Raw genomic sequence first — 13,844 nt, 5'->3', positions numbered from 1 at the left:
AGATGGTTTTGAGCTTGGCATGATGAGACAGGACAGATACTCCAGAGAATCTCAGATTCTCTTTCTCCACTATCTCCAGAGCTAGTGGGGAGGACAGTTAGGTTTTCCCACAGAACAGAAAGATTTTGATCCAGTTTTGTCTTGGGGAGGAGACTTATAATCTCTGTGTTAACCCTAGTGATGCAGGCACTTTGTGTGGATCACAAGAATCTTATGTCAAGAAAGTCATGCTTTGTGTCTTTTTTGTCATCTGTTTTCTCCTTGACCTTGAGGAAAAAGGGAAAATTAGTCCATCTCTGATTTAGGCCTGCCTGGTGATCATCAAGAGTAGTCAGGTGCACCAGCTAATAATTGAACACAAGAACCCAGGCTCTTGGTCCCAGAGAGGTACCATTTATTTTAACGTCCTGCCTTCTGGGTTAAGTCTGTCATTGTTCTCTCTTTCTCTCCTGTCTTGCCCCAAGTTTCTCCCCAACTGTGAAATGTAGGTTAAAGTTAAAAAAAATAAAAAGTAAAACAAAACAAATAAATACCAAAACAAACAAACAAACAACAAAAAAGCAGTGTTGTTGCCTTTAGCTAGAGAGAGAGAGGAGGGGAAAGGATCAATTGCTCTTAAATTGCTTAAATTGCCATTCTCCTTGGACAGGAACTGGTTTTAAGTGACAGCTATGGACTTAAAATACAGATTTTACCTATTTTCTAAACCATGAAATTATGTCCTGTTCCAGTACGTATTTCACTGATATAATTAAGCTGTTAATTCTCTCTGAGTTTATTTCAGCCCTATTTCAGCAGTAGCTCTGGGTGCTATCAGTGTTTCACATCGGTTAAGGGTGAGACCTCAGGTCCAGATCCAGTTCTACCACCCACTAGTTTACAGCCTTAGGCAAGGTCTTTTTTTTCCCCTCTAAGAGTAGTAGTGTCCTCATGTACAGTTACTTTAACAGCAGAAGCTAAATTTAGCGAGCGTTCACACTTAAGTCACTGGATTGAAGCACTTACTTGAATAATCCATTTGATCATCTTCACCTGATGAATTCTGTCACTATTTCCATTTTACAAATGTGAACACAGAGGCACAGCCTAAGTCATTGATGTATAGTCACTCAGCTAGATGGTAGATGAGCCAAAATGGGTGAAAGAAGCTATTCCTATGTCCTATCTTGGTGGACAAAAGCGTGTGTTGCCCTTCTCATGATGCCAAGCACGTAGGCTCCATCCTCCCCATCTGTCTTCCTCAAGGTCTGAAGAATTGTCCTCTTGGAAACCTTCTGAGTAGAAGCTATGAATCCAAATGGACTCGGCTGATGCCATAGTTCTTGTGCCTCCTGTGCTCAAGATGGATTGTGCACTGAGCTTGCAGTTGTTGACAAGGTAGAGCTGTCAGAGAGGTTCTCTGTTCTGCCATGACCCTGTCACACTGGCTGCTCCAGAGCTGTGGGCAGGTGCCCACTCTTACATAGCTCTAACTGACCAGCATCTCAGCCTCAGAGTCAATACCATTACCAGGATGTCAGATGCAGGGCATCAGGGGCTGAAACTGCTCCAGTGTGTCCTTGAGTCTAACTGTCCCTGTTAGGAGATGACACTGTTAGGGCATTTGGCCCTTGGGCTACAGCCTTTGTGGGGATACTTACGTCTCTTCTTCAGGATGTTGGCTTGCCTCTTTGGGAGGCAAGAGACCTCTCAATCTCACTTCATGCCTGTGGAACTATGGGCAGTCTTTTGGTGACACTGGTGGGATCCTGGACAGTTCCACTTTTCTGGGGGTACTGAATAGAGGGTGATAAAGTAGGGCTACTACCTGGCCACAAAGCTTCTATTTTCTCATTCCTTTCAGTTGGTCAGGACAATTGGGGAACAGAACAGAGTATGGGGCACAGCCACTGTAGAAAGCCTACCAAATTATGTGGCTGCATTTTCATTCAGAGTGTCATAGTAATCACCCAAGTCATTGATACCAGTGAAGATGATGATCAGTTTCCAGTTGTCATGGGAGTTAATTTTAGATATGTTTTTCATTAGCTTCACCAATTCCTCAACCTGATGCACCAGGTTTGGAGCCCTCGAGTTCTCCTTGGCGACATTCAGACCTGTCGTATCCTTCCAGGTGCCGGGGGGGAGCCATATATCTTAGCGTTGAACTGCTTCAGAATGTTGGGCAGCATGGTCTGATTCTGCAATCCTCTGTTCCCTCCAATGCTCCAAGAGAGTCTCCACCAGGATATGAAGTAGCAAGAGATGTTGCTTGGCATGGCTTCCCCTGCTGTAGTTATCCAGTTACCCTTGGTGGCCGCTACTTTTATGTCTGCTGGCCAGAGGTTGTGGACTGAGGTGGGAACAGACTTGGAAGGCTTCAAATCCTTGCAGTTGAATTCGCTACCCCAGTTCCTTTCAACTGGCTTGCCAGGGTGTGTGTAGTTGCTGTTCTTGATGGTTCTCACATAGGGCATATCCGGATTGGGACAGAAGAGGCACACTTCACTTCCCAGGTTCAAGGATTCTTTCTTATTTCCCAGTAAGCCATCATATTGTCCCACAGGGCCCTGGCAAGCTGAGTATGGAATCTCTGACTTGGGAGAAGGCAGCCTGCAGCTGGAAAGTAGGAGATACCTGGCCGCCCATCCTGCCCAACAGGAAGTATAAGGTTGCAGCCACTGCATACTTTGAGGGCGTCAAGAAATCCCTGGATGTACTATCCTCCAGGCTTTCCAGGGTTTTTATCAACTTGGTTCAGCTCATGAAATGGCTTGTATTTGAACTAAAATAAGCTGTGTAAACCACCCACCTTGCCTATAGTCCATCTGTAAGTTGTCCTCCCTGAAAGAATATCAAAACTGAGAGGACATTATAATTGTGATGCAAACATTCTTGAAAAATACTACTATCCAACAAAATAAGGAAGGGATGAAGAGTGATACCTTCTTTACCAAGGACTTACCAGCACACACTCATGATCAGATGGCCATAGCACTCTGGAACAGTATGCTGGAATCAGTAGACTCAAAGTCAACCAACAGTGATTTCAGCAACAACAAAGAAGCTCATCTGTCCCACTCCTGAGCACCCCTTCTTCTTCACTGCATATAAGAGAAAGATGACTGTGACAGTAAAGATAAAGGTAGCAAAGAAGAAGAGCTCATAGCACTTCTGGCTCTTGATTACATTGCTATTCCTCCTCTTCTGGTAGAGAGATATTTTGAGAAGAAGGAAGCTAGCATGCGTAAGAAGACAAAGAGGTGAAGCCAGATAAAGCAAAGCTGCTGGAGAATACAGGCCCCAAACGGAGAACCCCTAGACCCTTCAAGTGCAGAACTCACTCTAAATACCCAGCCATATTCATTCCCAGCCCTTGACTTCAGACACCTTTGACCACCAAGACAGCATTTGCTTTAACACCTGGTAATGCAGGAGCCAAGGGGACAGTCATGGTATCTTGGGGCATGGGCCTGCCCTCCTTAGAATTGGTAGATTGAATAAAGGCCAAGGAAAGTATATTCTAGGATAGAAAAAAAGCCTACCAAGGGGTGACTCTCCTGTTCTGCTGGTCCTCCCAGATGTGGAGTGAAGTGGCATGTTTGTTCCACAGCACAACATGGGCTTCCTTGTTCCCTTTGCTAACCGCAAGCAAAATCAGGTTCTCTCACATTAGCAATAGAGGGGTATTAGGCTAGGCTGGACAAAGAGCTCACCAAAAATGTTCTCATACCTGTGTCCTCTGTGACTGGACCTTTATAGTAAGTTTGTCTCAGCTCTGCTTTCTGGGTAATGGAGAGTGGTGGGGAGTGGCAGTCTGGAGCCATGGAGAGCCCCTGGCAAAAGATGTTGGGGGAACCCCCATTAACCAAATGGGAGAGCAGGGGAGCTCCTTGATTTGTTCTTGGTGAGAAGGTGCCACTGGATATGAATGCCTTTAGCTTACACCCCTGTGCTACCACCCCCAAGAGGACCCTCATTTGTGTTTAGAGGCGAGCACACAGCTGCCACTTTTACCTCACCCCCCACCCCAGCTCTTCTCCTGTGAAGTACACCTAGAGCTTCTCTCCCCTTTCAGAGGCAAGCTGACTGATGGGACAAGGATCTGCTCATTATGTGAGTTGTCAGCAATTATATGAATGGATGAAGAGATTTCCCTGCTCCTTCTCTTGGATGCCTGAAAAATCACCTCAGGTTGATTTTGCATTCTTGATCTAAACAGTGATGAATTTAGACACTCACTGCTTTCAGCTCAGCATCTAGTGCTTTGTAATGAGCTTGTTTTCTGTGGGGTTTCTGATGAAGTTCTCCACCACCATGGGTGTTAAAGACACCCTGCATATTTGAGAAGGCTGCGTTATTTTTATTTGTCTAGCTATTAAATATTGATTAAGAGCAGTACCTAGAAGGACTTCAGGCCTGCTGGCTTCTGTTGCAAGCATCTGCTGCATTTGCAGCTATATTTAAAGTGATTGAGAGTGTTTCTTCCCAAAGATCTACCACCACATCAGGGAGAGAGCCCTTCTTCTTCTAGCGTTTGCCCTTCTTCCGTAGCCAGTTAAATGGCTTTGAAAGTGACTGGGATCCATGTGGATTCAGTCAGCTAGGAAGGATCATCAGTTTCCCCAATGAATGGGTACTCACGGGATGTACCACGAGAAGGTCGATCCAGTGCATCCCTGGAGAGAGCCCTGATGCAGAATAACTCTCCATGTGTCTTAAGGCATTTTTAAAAAATGATCATTAAACTGAGAACACAGTTCCACCTGAGTGACAGACAAAAGGACTGACAGGATTGTTTTATTTGGCCTGGATAGTATGTTTAAAAAACTCCTTTTCATGTGGTCTGGGAGGTGGCACAGTGGATAAGGCATTGGACTCTCAAGCATGAGGTCCTGAGTTCAATCCCCAGCATCACATGTATCAGAGTGCTATCTGGCTCTTTCTCTCTCTCCTATCATTTTTCATGAATCAATCAATACAATAAAAATGTTTTTTAAAAAACTCCTTTTCACCAGTAATATTTTTATTTATGATCTGAGTTCTCATGAGTATACAACCTCACCAATTTCTGGGCTGTTTTTTCATTCATAGACAGACACGGAGAGAGGCACCACAGCACTGGAGCTGCTTCAGACCCTTGACACCTCTGATATACTGTGGGACTCAAACCTGGCCTTCCTACATGGCAAGGCATGTATTTTAGCCAGTGAGAGGTTCCTCCAGTTCACCCCCTAAAATGGTGAAACAGCTAACATTAAAATATTAGAAGATGTTATCCAGAACCCTATGTATTTAGATTTCCTATTTCTCTTGGGGAAATTCCTCATATGAGGCCCATGGTCCTTTATGGCAATAGTGGATGCTGAGAGACTGCCTCTCCTCCCTATGACACATGCTCTGTTGCTTGTTTGCATCCATCTGACTTCCTTTGTTTATTTAATGTACCATGTTGACCACCTCTGGCATTTGAGTTTGTGACTTAAGGCAAGGCCAGCACCTGCTACCATGCTCAGTGATTCAGTGTCCATCTGTTTTGCCCATCCTGGCTTGAACTGACAGTTTCCATCTGGATTCATACAGACATTGTCCACAAGGCCTGCCTAATTCCATTCACTGCCCTCCTCCCACGGTACCATCATCATAGAAGTCAGGGGGTCTGTTGGTGCTATCAGAACTTGTGGTTGCTCCCACTTTCTCTCAGAGGAAAAACACTGTCATACAGGCTTACTATGATCTGATCTTTTACTACCTGCCCAAGATGGTTTCCATTTATTTATTTATTTTGCCACCAGGGTTATATCTGGGGCTCAGTGCCTGCAAGATTAATCTACTTCTCATCTTCCATCTATCCATTCATCCTTCCTCCCTCTTTCCCTCCCTCCCTTCCCTCTTTCCTCCTTCCTTCCTTCCCTTCCTTTCTCTCATTCCTTTCCTTCATCATTTTATGACAGAGACAGAAAGAAATAGGTTGAGAGAGAAGGAAGGAGAGGGATAGAGACAACTGCTACCTGATATACTGCTTATGAAATTTACCTTCTGCAGGTTGAGAGTGGGGACTTGAACCCAAGTCTTCACCATAGTAATTTATGTGCTTTACCAGTTGTGCCACTACCCATAACTTGTTTCCTTCACTCACTTTGTGTCACCCATGCCAGTCTCCCTATTGTCCCTGAAAACCCCAGCTTTAGGGTTTATGCCCAGTCTGCCAGGAAATTCAGGTATCTGGTTCATTCCATCATTTCTTTCATATCTTGGCTCAAATCTCGCCAGATCAGCTGAGACCTCCCCTCACCATCTTATTACTGCAGCCTTCTCTTGCCCTACCTCCTGTATTTATCATCCTTACTTACCAAGCTCTGTATTTTCATTTTTCTGGACAACTTAATCTCTTTTTAACACATTAAATGCTTGCTTGATTGTATCTATCCTTTGCCTCTTCTCTGTGTAAGAGGATGATTTCACCAATGACAAGGATCTTTGTTTTGTTCACTGTTTTATCCCAAGCATCTAGAACAAAGCTTGGCACATAGCAGACACTAATAAATGTATTTTCTCTGATGTTGTTGAAATTGTGGAGTGTTTTTCAATAGTTTCAAGGTGACTGAAACTCAGGCTGGAAATGTGGAGTTGTTTTTCTTTCTCAGTATCTGCAGCTCAGGAAGTTACTCACTAGGAAGTGGCAGGGTGGGTGCTGTGGAATCTGAGACAGGAGGACCAACTTCTAGAACTTTCTCTGGATCTTATTGTCTATGCAAACTCCATGCTCCTCTTTCTGTAAATAAGGATGATGGCCTCAGCATCTTTGGTAAGCAGGATAAAGTGGGGAAGTAGAAGAGGGGAACATAGCTGGCTCTACTTCTGTGGTTGTCTGACTGTGAGACCTAGGAAATTTTCTAGGCTTCAACATCACCATCTAGGAAAAAGCTTGTTTCTTTAGATCATCTTCTAGGTCATAAAAAGCTAATGCTGTCAGTCAATAGTTCTTTTTTCTTCTTTTCAATCTTTTCTTTTTCTAATCAATAGTTCTAATAAGGTCTTAATCTGTGCTGACTGAAGTAGACATTGGTCAGAGGACCTCTAAGTGAAAAGTATTTATAGCTCTTACATGCATTTTAAGTTTCAGATGCATTTCCTAAATCTGGGTTGATGATAATAAAAATTCAGCTTTTTACCAAGGAGCATAGTGGTTATGCAAAGGACTTTTTTCCTAAGACTCTGAGGTTCCAGGTTCAGTCTTCAGGACCACTGTAGTCCAGAGCTGAGCAGTGCTCACTTTTTTATTTTATTTTTTATTTTATTTATTTATTTTTTTAACCAGAGCACTGCTCAGCTCTGGCTTATGGTGGTGCGGGGGATTGAACTTGGCACTTCAGAACCTCAGGCATGAAAGTCTGTTTGCATAACCATTATGCTATGTACCCTCCGCACTTTTTAAAAAATTTTTTAAGAAGAAAGACACTTCTTAAATTTTTTCATCTTTATTTATGTATTGGATAGAGACAGCCAGAAATAGAGAGAAGGAGGTGATAGAGAGGAAAGAGAGAGACACCTGCAGCACTGCTTCGCCACTTGCAAAGCTTTCCCCTGCAGGTGGGGCCCAGGAACTCAAACTCCGTTCCTTGAGCATTATAATGTGCACTCAACCAGGTGTGCCACCACCTGGCTCCCAAGTGCTCACTCTTGAAGAATAATTACTACTTCTTGTTTTTCTGTTTCTTTCAGAAATTCCCATTTGGGTTCAGACTTTTCCCCTTTACTAAAGCAAGTATGGCAAGTATGGCATGACATCAAATAGCATATGCAAGAGAGAGAGAACACACACGTTGACATGAACAGCTTTGGGGATCAAACGTGGACCTCACATATGCCATTCCCTTGCTCTACCACTGAGCCCTACTCCCAGATGTTCAGCTATAGTTTCAGTGTCCTCTTTTTGGGAAACAGCTGAGTGCTGACCTGTGCAACCATCCACACTGTGCTATCTAATGTCTCATTTTTCACCTTATTCCAATGTACTAATAGAAGATTAATTACAGTCAAATGTGAAATGACACTGTCTGGCCATCACCTCAGGCAAGGGGCATAAAACACTCTCTAGACCCATTCCCCGAGGTTGTCAATAAAAGGTGACATTTAAAAAACGCTGACAAAATTTGAAGCTGCGGCATGCTTTCTCCCATAATTTAGATTCATTTTTTGGAGCTTTGTAGCTCTGTTTTGTTATAATGCCTATAACCATATTAATCTCACAAGAGCTGAAATATCTGCAGTGGTGGTTCATTTTCCTAAAAGCTTTTCCAAGAACAGTCTCAACAACTTCAGGAAACAAATGAAAACCCCTCTGACTCAGGGGAAAAGAGAGAAACAGTCCTGTGTTGTTGTTTTTTTCTCAGACACACCTGTGTCAGTCTTGTAACTTGTCTCCCTGGCTTTCTAGTGCTGGTCTCAAGGTAAAGCCTTCATGGACAGATGTGGCAGCTGGTATCTCCATGGAGGGAGCTAGGAAAGCCTCCAGGGTAACAGTTATCAGTGCACTGTTTCCACATGCCCATTTTTCCCTGGAGAACCCTGAGGCTCAAAACACAAGATCTCAGATAGAACAGAAGCCCTTCTTGAATGAGGTTTAATTTAGAAGTCCTCTGAAAAAACAGATCTAACGAATCCAGGGTGTTGTGGTGAGTGGAGGTGTGTATGAGGAGGGGGAGTGTGCAGAGTGTATGTATGTACATGCTTATGCTCCTGTAGCAGGCTTTCACTGCTTCTGACTGTGTGGCCTGGGACAAGTTATATAATGTCTCTGACATTCCATCTCCCAACTTTAAGATGAGAAGGTTAATAGTACTGGTACTGGATGCATGAAGTCATTCTTGGGAATAAATAAGACAGAGAAACTATATAGCTATATAGCTAGCACTTAATACAGCCCAGCATTTATTAAGTCTCACCTGGCTGAGTTTCCCTGCCCCTGGGTCAGACTGTTCTGTATTATTTTTTGGAATGATGCAAAGATATCAACTCCCTGAGCACTGCTACCTTTTATCCAGCTGGGGTGTGTCCAGAAATGGGACTTGACAAACACACCCTTCCTGATTACCAGGATGACCTCTGGCTCCCTGCAACTGGGTTCTGTACTGGGTTTGGTACAAGGATGCTCTGTGGTCTCTGTTGGGAGGTGGGCTGAATCCTTGCCCTGTCCTCACACCTAAGCACTGATCATCTCTAGCAAAGGCTGGGCTTTGGAGTGGCCTAAGAAGGGCTTCCTTGGAACCAAGTGCAGGCATACCCAGTAGTGTATACAAATCACCATTTGAGAAGATCCAGGTTCCAGCCCTCAACCCCCACCTGCAGGGGGATGTTTCACAAGCAGTGGATCAATGATGTAGGTTTCTTACCTCTTGAGATCTTCCTTTCTTGGTCTCCTATATCAAAAGAAAAAAAAGACATAATGGAATTGGAAAGCATTGAACCCCAGCAAAGGCACAATTTTTGTTTGTTTTCCTTTGTTAGATCTTGAAATGTCAAATTGCCTAGCAATGAAGAACCTGGGATTTTGATGCTTCCTTGAAGGCTTATTAGGATCAAGTGAGCTAATATTTTCAAAAGCTTGCTACAAAATGCCTTAACTCAATTATTATTATGGCTGTACAATACCGTTTTCACTTGATATGCCAACTCCTGGCATATTTCACAAAATATTCTGGCATTTCCTGCAGTTTCCAATGCAGGCTGGTGTGATTTGTAGAAACAAAGCTTTCAGGAGAAATAAAGAACTCACTGAAATCTAAGTAGGTGTACATGTCACAGATGGGAAGCACCTTCTCTGTGCTTCCTACGGAGCACCCTTTCGAATGGTGCACCTGGCACAGAGATGCCTCTTGAAAAAGCTCATCTTCCTTTCTCCTGTCTGCTTACAAAATCAGGTTGTTGGGAAACTCAAATTTCTTGGTACACCACGACCCTATCAGTCTTTGTGCTCTGCCTGTGGACTTGAGAATATGGTGCATTGGTGTAGCTGGGATCCTCCCTGAAGTAGTTGTTTTGCTGCCACGTTCATTTCCAGCAGTAAACAGGTGCTCTAGCATTAGATTTTATCGATCACTTAAGGAGGAAGAAATTATGGAAATATTCTCCATAAAATCATCATAAACCCTGTTAATCTGCCAAATATCCAAATCAGAGAATCAATTAGATTTGTTGAGTATTTGTTTAGCTGTAGTCTCCAGGTGACTCCTGCTTTATTTACTCTTGTAATTTCCCTGCAGATTTGTTTTTGTCTCCCTGGAAGATGGCTGTGCTCTGCATATCCTATCAGAAGCTGCTAGGAGACATTGAGGGCAGAGAGACAAATTAAGCAAATATTTCAGATTTGCAACTGTGTTTTCGTGAGCCATGTAAGTTAATGATGCATTGCTTAAGCTAGACACAGTCATTGGGAGCTCTGCTTTTCCTGGGGGAGCTGGGCATGGGTTGCAGCTCAGGTTTCTCTGGCCTGTCTCCTGGGGTGATGGGAACCTGCCTCATGCCACTTTATCTTGGACCAAGCACTTAGTCTCTAGGTACCAATTATTTCAAAGGCAGGAGTTATTATCATAGTGCCACCTTGTCTCAACCCATTACCTAACAAGGCTGCCTCACTGAGGTGGGCACAGAGCCAGAAACTGCTCTGGCCAGGTCTCCTGGAAACCTCATAACTGGCAGGGTGGGCCTGTGTGGGTGCTGTGGGCAGCTACCTACACAGTGTGAGTTGAATGTGTCTGGGTGGACTCTCTGAGCCAACAGACACTCACCCTATTGATCTAGTAGTTCATCTTCCTTCTTTTGGGTTTTGATGATCCTGTTGTCCTTGGATAGTGCTCATTAAACAACCAACCACTACACATTTTTTTTTTTGTGTGTGGGATGAGCATAGTGCCAGCCTTTTTTGGGGGCGGGGTGCACAGGAGTAGATATGTCCAAAGAAAGCTTCCTAGTGGAGGAGCTGTTTGCTGTGTCATCTTGAAGAATGAATAAAAGAGCCAGGTGAAATGATTCATATCAATTTCATTGGACCCCCTTCAAAGCCCTGAGGATTCTTGTTTCATTTGATGGAGGAGTAGTTGAACTCACAGAAGGTGGCTAACTAGCTTACTTTACAAACTGATATGTGGACTTGGAAAGTCCTTCTCCAGAACTCTCATGCTCAGTCATCATAACCGAAAGGCAAAATCTGCAGTTTGACTCAGCACTGGTAACGAAAAGAAAGAGGTATTTGTCATGGACAGGAGAGTGATAAATAAGTTAATCAGCATCCTGTAAGACTGGCTGTGTGTGGAGGGAAGCTTTATGTGAAGAGAGTGGCCTGATCCCCTGATCCAGTCAGGAAGCTAAGGCTGGCCAAGGGCAGTGGCACTTTCCTTCCAGATTCCTAGAGTACAAGGTAAGGCAACCCGCTTATTTTCCCTTTGAGAACACTTCTCAAATGCAGGGAAGGAATAAACATTGCTCCCCTCACATTTTATTTTATTTGCTACCAGGTATATCACTGGGATGTAGTGCTTACACAACCACATTGTTCCCATTTTTTAAAATTTTTTCTTTCCTTTTTGTTTTGATAGAGAATAAGAGGATGGGAGGGAGAGTGCACCACAAGTAAGCATGGGAGGATACTTGCAACACTGCTCTACCACTCATGACATTTCCTTGCTGCAAGTGGGGACTGAGGATGTGAACCCTGGTCCCCACATGTAGTAGAGATGTGTGCTCTACCAGGTGAGTCAACACCTGGTTTATTTTGCTTTCATGATTTTGTCAACAGGGTTATCACTGGTGCATGGTACCTGCACAATTCCACCATCTCTGGTGGCTATTTTCTATTTTTTATCATTTAAAAATATTTTTTATTCCCTTTTGTTGCCCTTGTTGTTTTTTTGTTATTGTAGTTATTATTGTTGTTACTGATGTTATCATTATTGGATAGGACAGAGAGAAATGGAGAGAAGAGGGGAAGACAGGGGGAGAGAAAGATAGACACCTGAAGACCTGCTTTGCAGCTTGTGAAATGACTCCCCTACAGGTGAGGAGCCAGGGGCTCGAACCGGGATCCTTATGCCGTTCCTTGCTCTTTGCTCCATGTGCGCTTAACCCACAGTGCTACCACTCGGATCCCCATTTTAAAATTATTTATAGAGCCTGAGGGACACAGAGGTAGGGAGAAAGGGAAACACCTGCTATCATGTAGCCTTTGATGGTCTTAAATGTGGGTCCTGTGGCATGGTAATATGTGTGCTATACCAGGCACACCACTCCCTGTCCCTCCCATTATCTTTTAGACCAGTTTTGGCTGAGTGGGAAGCCACTGCAGTTCTAGGTGTCACACGTTGTCTGTGAAGCTCCCTGTATCCTACTCCCTTCAAGAATTCCTTGGAAAAGTTCTAGCTCTTCAACCTTGCATCCTGAAAGGAGTGGAGGGGCAAATGGTTGGCTTCTGGAAACTTCAGTTTTGATTGTTTCTCACCTGCTTGCTTAGTGAGTGACCTTGGGCAATTTGATCCATATCTCTAGGCCTGTTTTCCTTCTTATGTCAAATGCAGATAATATTAACTTATAAAGGTAATGAAGCATCGATAGATGTGCAAATGTTTTGAAAAACTCCAAGTCATGTTATTAATGTTGTAATCTGGTCTCATTCTGCTGTGTGAAAAGGCATCACTCACCACTGACATGCTCTCTCCTCAGTTGGTAGTGAGTTTGGTGAACCCACAGTGGGAGGTACCACATGCTTTCTGCATTTCACTGGAGTAGGAAGTGAGGAGATGGAGGTCTGTCTTGTGTGATCCTTGAGGAGTGAGAGGAGATGGTGGGGTAAAGAGAGTATTTGTGCCTTCCCCACCGTGACCCACCCCCTATATCCCAGCTGTTGTGTCTGCAGAGTAGCAAATTCAGTAGGTGTGGCCTCTGACCTCAGCTACTATCTAGTGTCTCCCTGGTTTCTGCTGCCTGAATTTTTTTAATTGCTCTTTGGGAAGGTGGTGGTGAATTTGCTTATTTGACGGGTGTACTGCTTTGCCATGTGTACACACGACATTGGAGCCTAGTCCTCAACACATTGAAAGATATTTTGGTGCTGTGCTCTCTTTTACTCTTTCTCTGCTGAATATCTATCTATCTATCTATCTATCTATCTATCTATCTATCTATCTATCATCTATCTATCATTTATCTATCTATACTGTACTATACTATGCATATATATATAATATACACAAAAATAAGTATTTTATTTTAAATAAGTTTCTATGTCTCCACCATTGTTGTAAGTAGTAATGTGTGTGAAAGCACAGGATTAACTACAATTTTGCCTTAGAAAATCATGTGCTTTCTGAGATGCCCAGGGTAAATGACACCCATGTTGGGAAGTCCTGTGCTATTTAAACTTGCTTGCTATTCCTTCATGCCTGCCAGAATCATTTTCTCTGACACTTCTCATTAGGAAATACTGGAGACATTTGGAAATTGGTTGGTGAAGAGAACATTTTAATTGGAGGAAGCTTCCCTGACTGAACTGCAGTTAGCTTTAGTTAGCTTCACTGACTGAACCCCAAACTCAGTTTGGCATTTGGGTCCCAAGGTCTGAAATCTTACTCCAGATATTACAAACCAGATGACTCTTCTGACATCATCTTTGACAAGGCTGTGAATAAAAAAATTCACTGTAGGCTGCATAAAGATATGTGTGTCGGCAAGACTTTCAGAATTCTGAATGGATACCACTTTCTTAAAGCTTTAACCTTCCTGTTGGTGTGTGGGATTTGGGATCCTCTGGGTAGAAGCCACCTAAAGGAATGCTGGTTGATAGTCCTGTCCAGGATTTTTCCCTGAGGGCC

The 13,844-nt window shown here is 43.5% G+C and overlaps 1 protein-coding gene and 1 pseudogene across 1 annotated transcript in view; one reads left to right on the top strand and one right to left on the bottom strand.

Moving 5' to 3' along the window:
* Nucleotides 1-13,844, top strand: part of SPOCK1 (SPARC (osteonectin), cwcv and kazal like domains proteoglycan 1) — a 657,613-nt gene that overhangs the window by 122,542 nt on the left and 521,227 nt on the right. The gene's annotated exons all lie outside the window — the stretch shown is intronic.
* LOC132536883 (phospholipase B1, membrane-associated-like) lies at nucleotides 1,909-11,172 on the bottom strand (annotated as a pseudogene).

The sequence above is a fragment of the Erinaceus europaeus genome, chromosome 2 (genome assembly GCF_950295315.1).
Source record: "Erinaceus europaeus chromosome 2, mEriEur2.1, whole genome shotgun sequence".
NCBI classification, from domain to species: Eukaryota; Metazoa; Chordata; class Mammalia; order Eulipotyphla; family Erinaceidae; genus Erinaceus; species Erinaceus europaeus.
The sequence above is the reverse complement of the archived record's forward strand: the minus strand, read 5'-3'. Positions and strand labels throughout refer to the sequence as shown.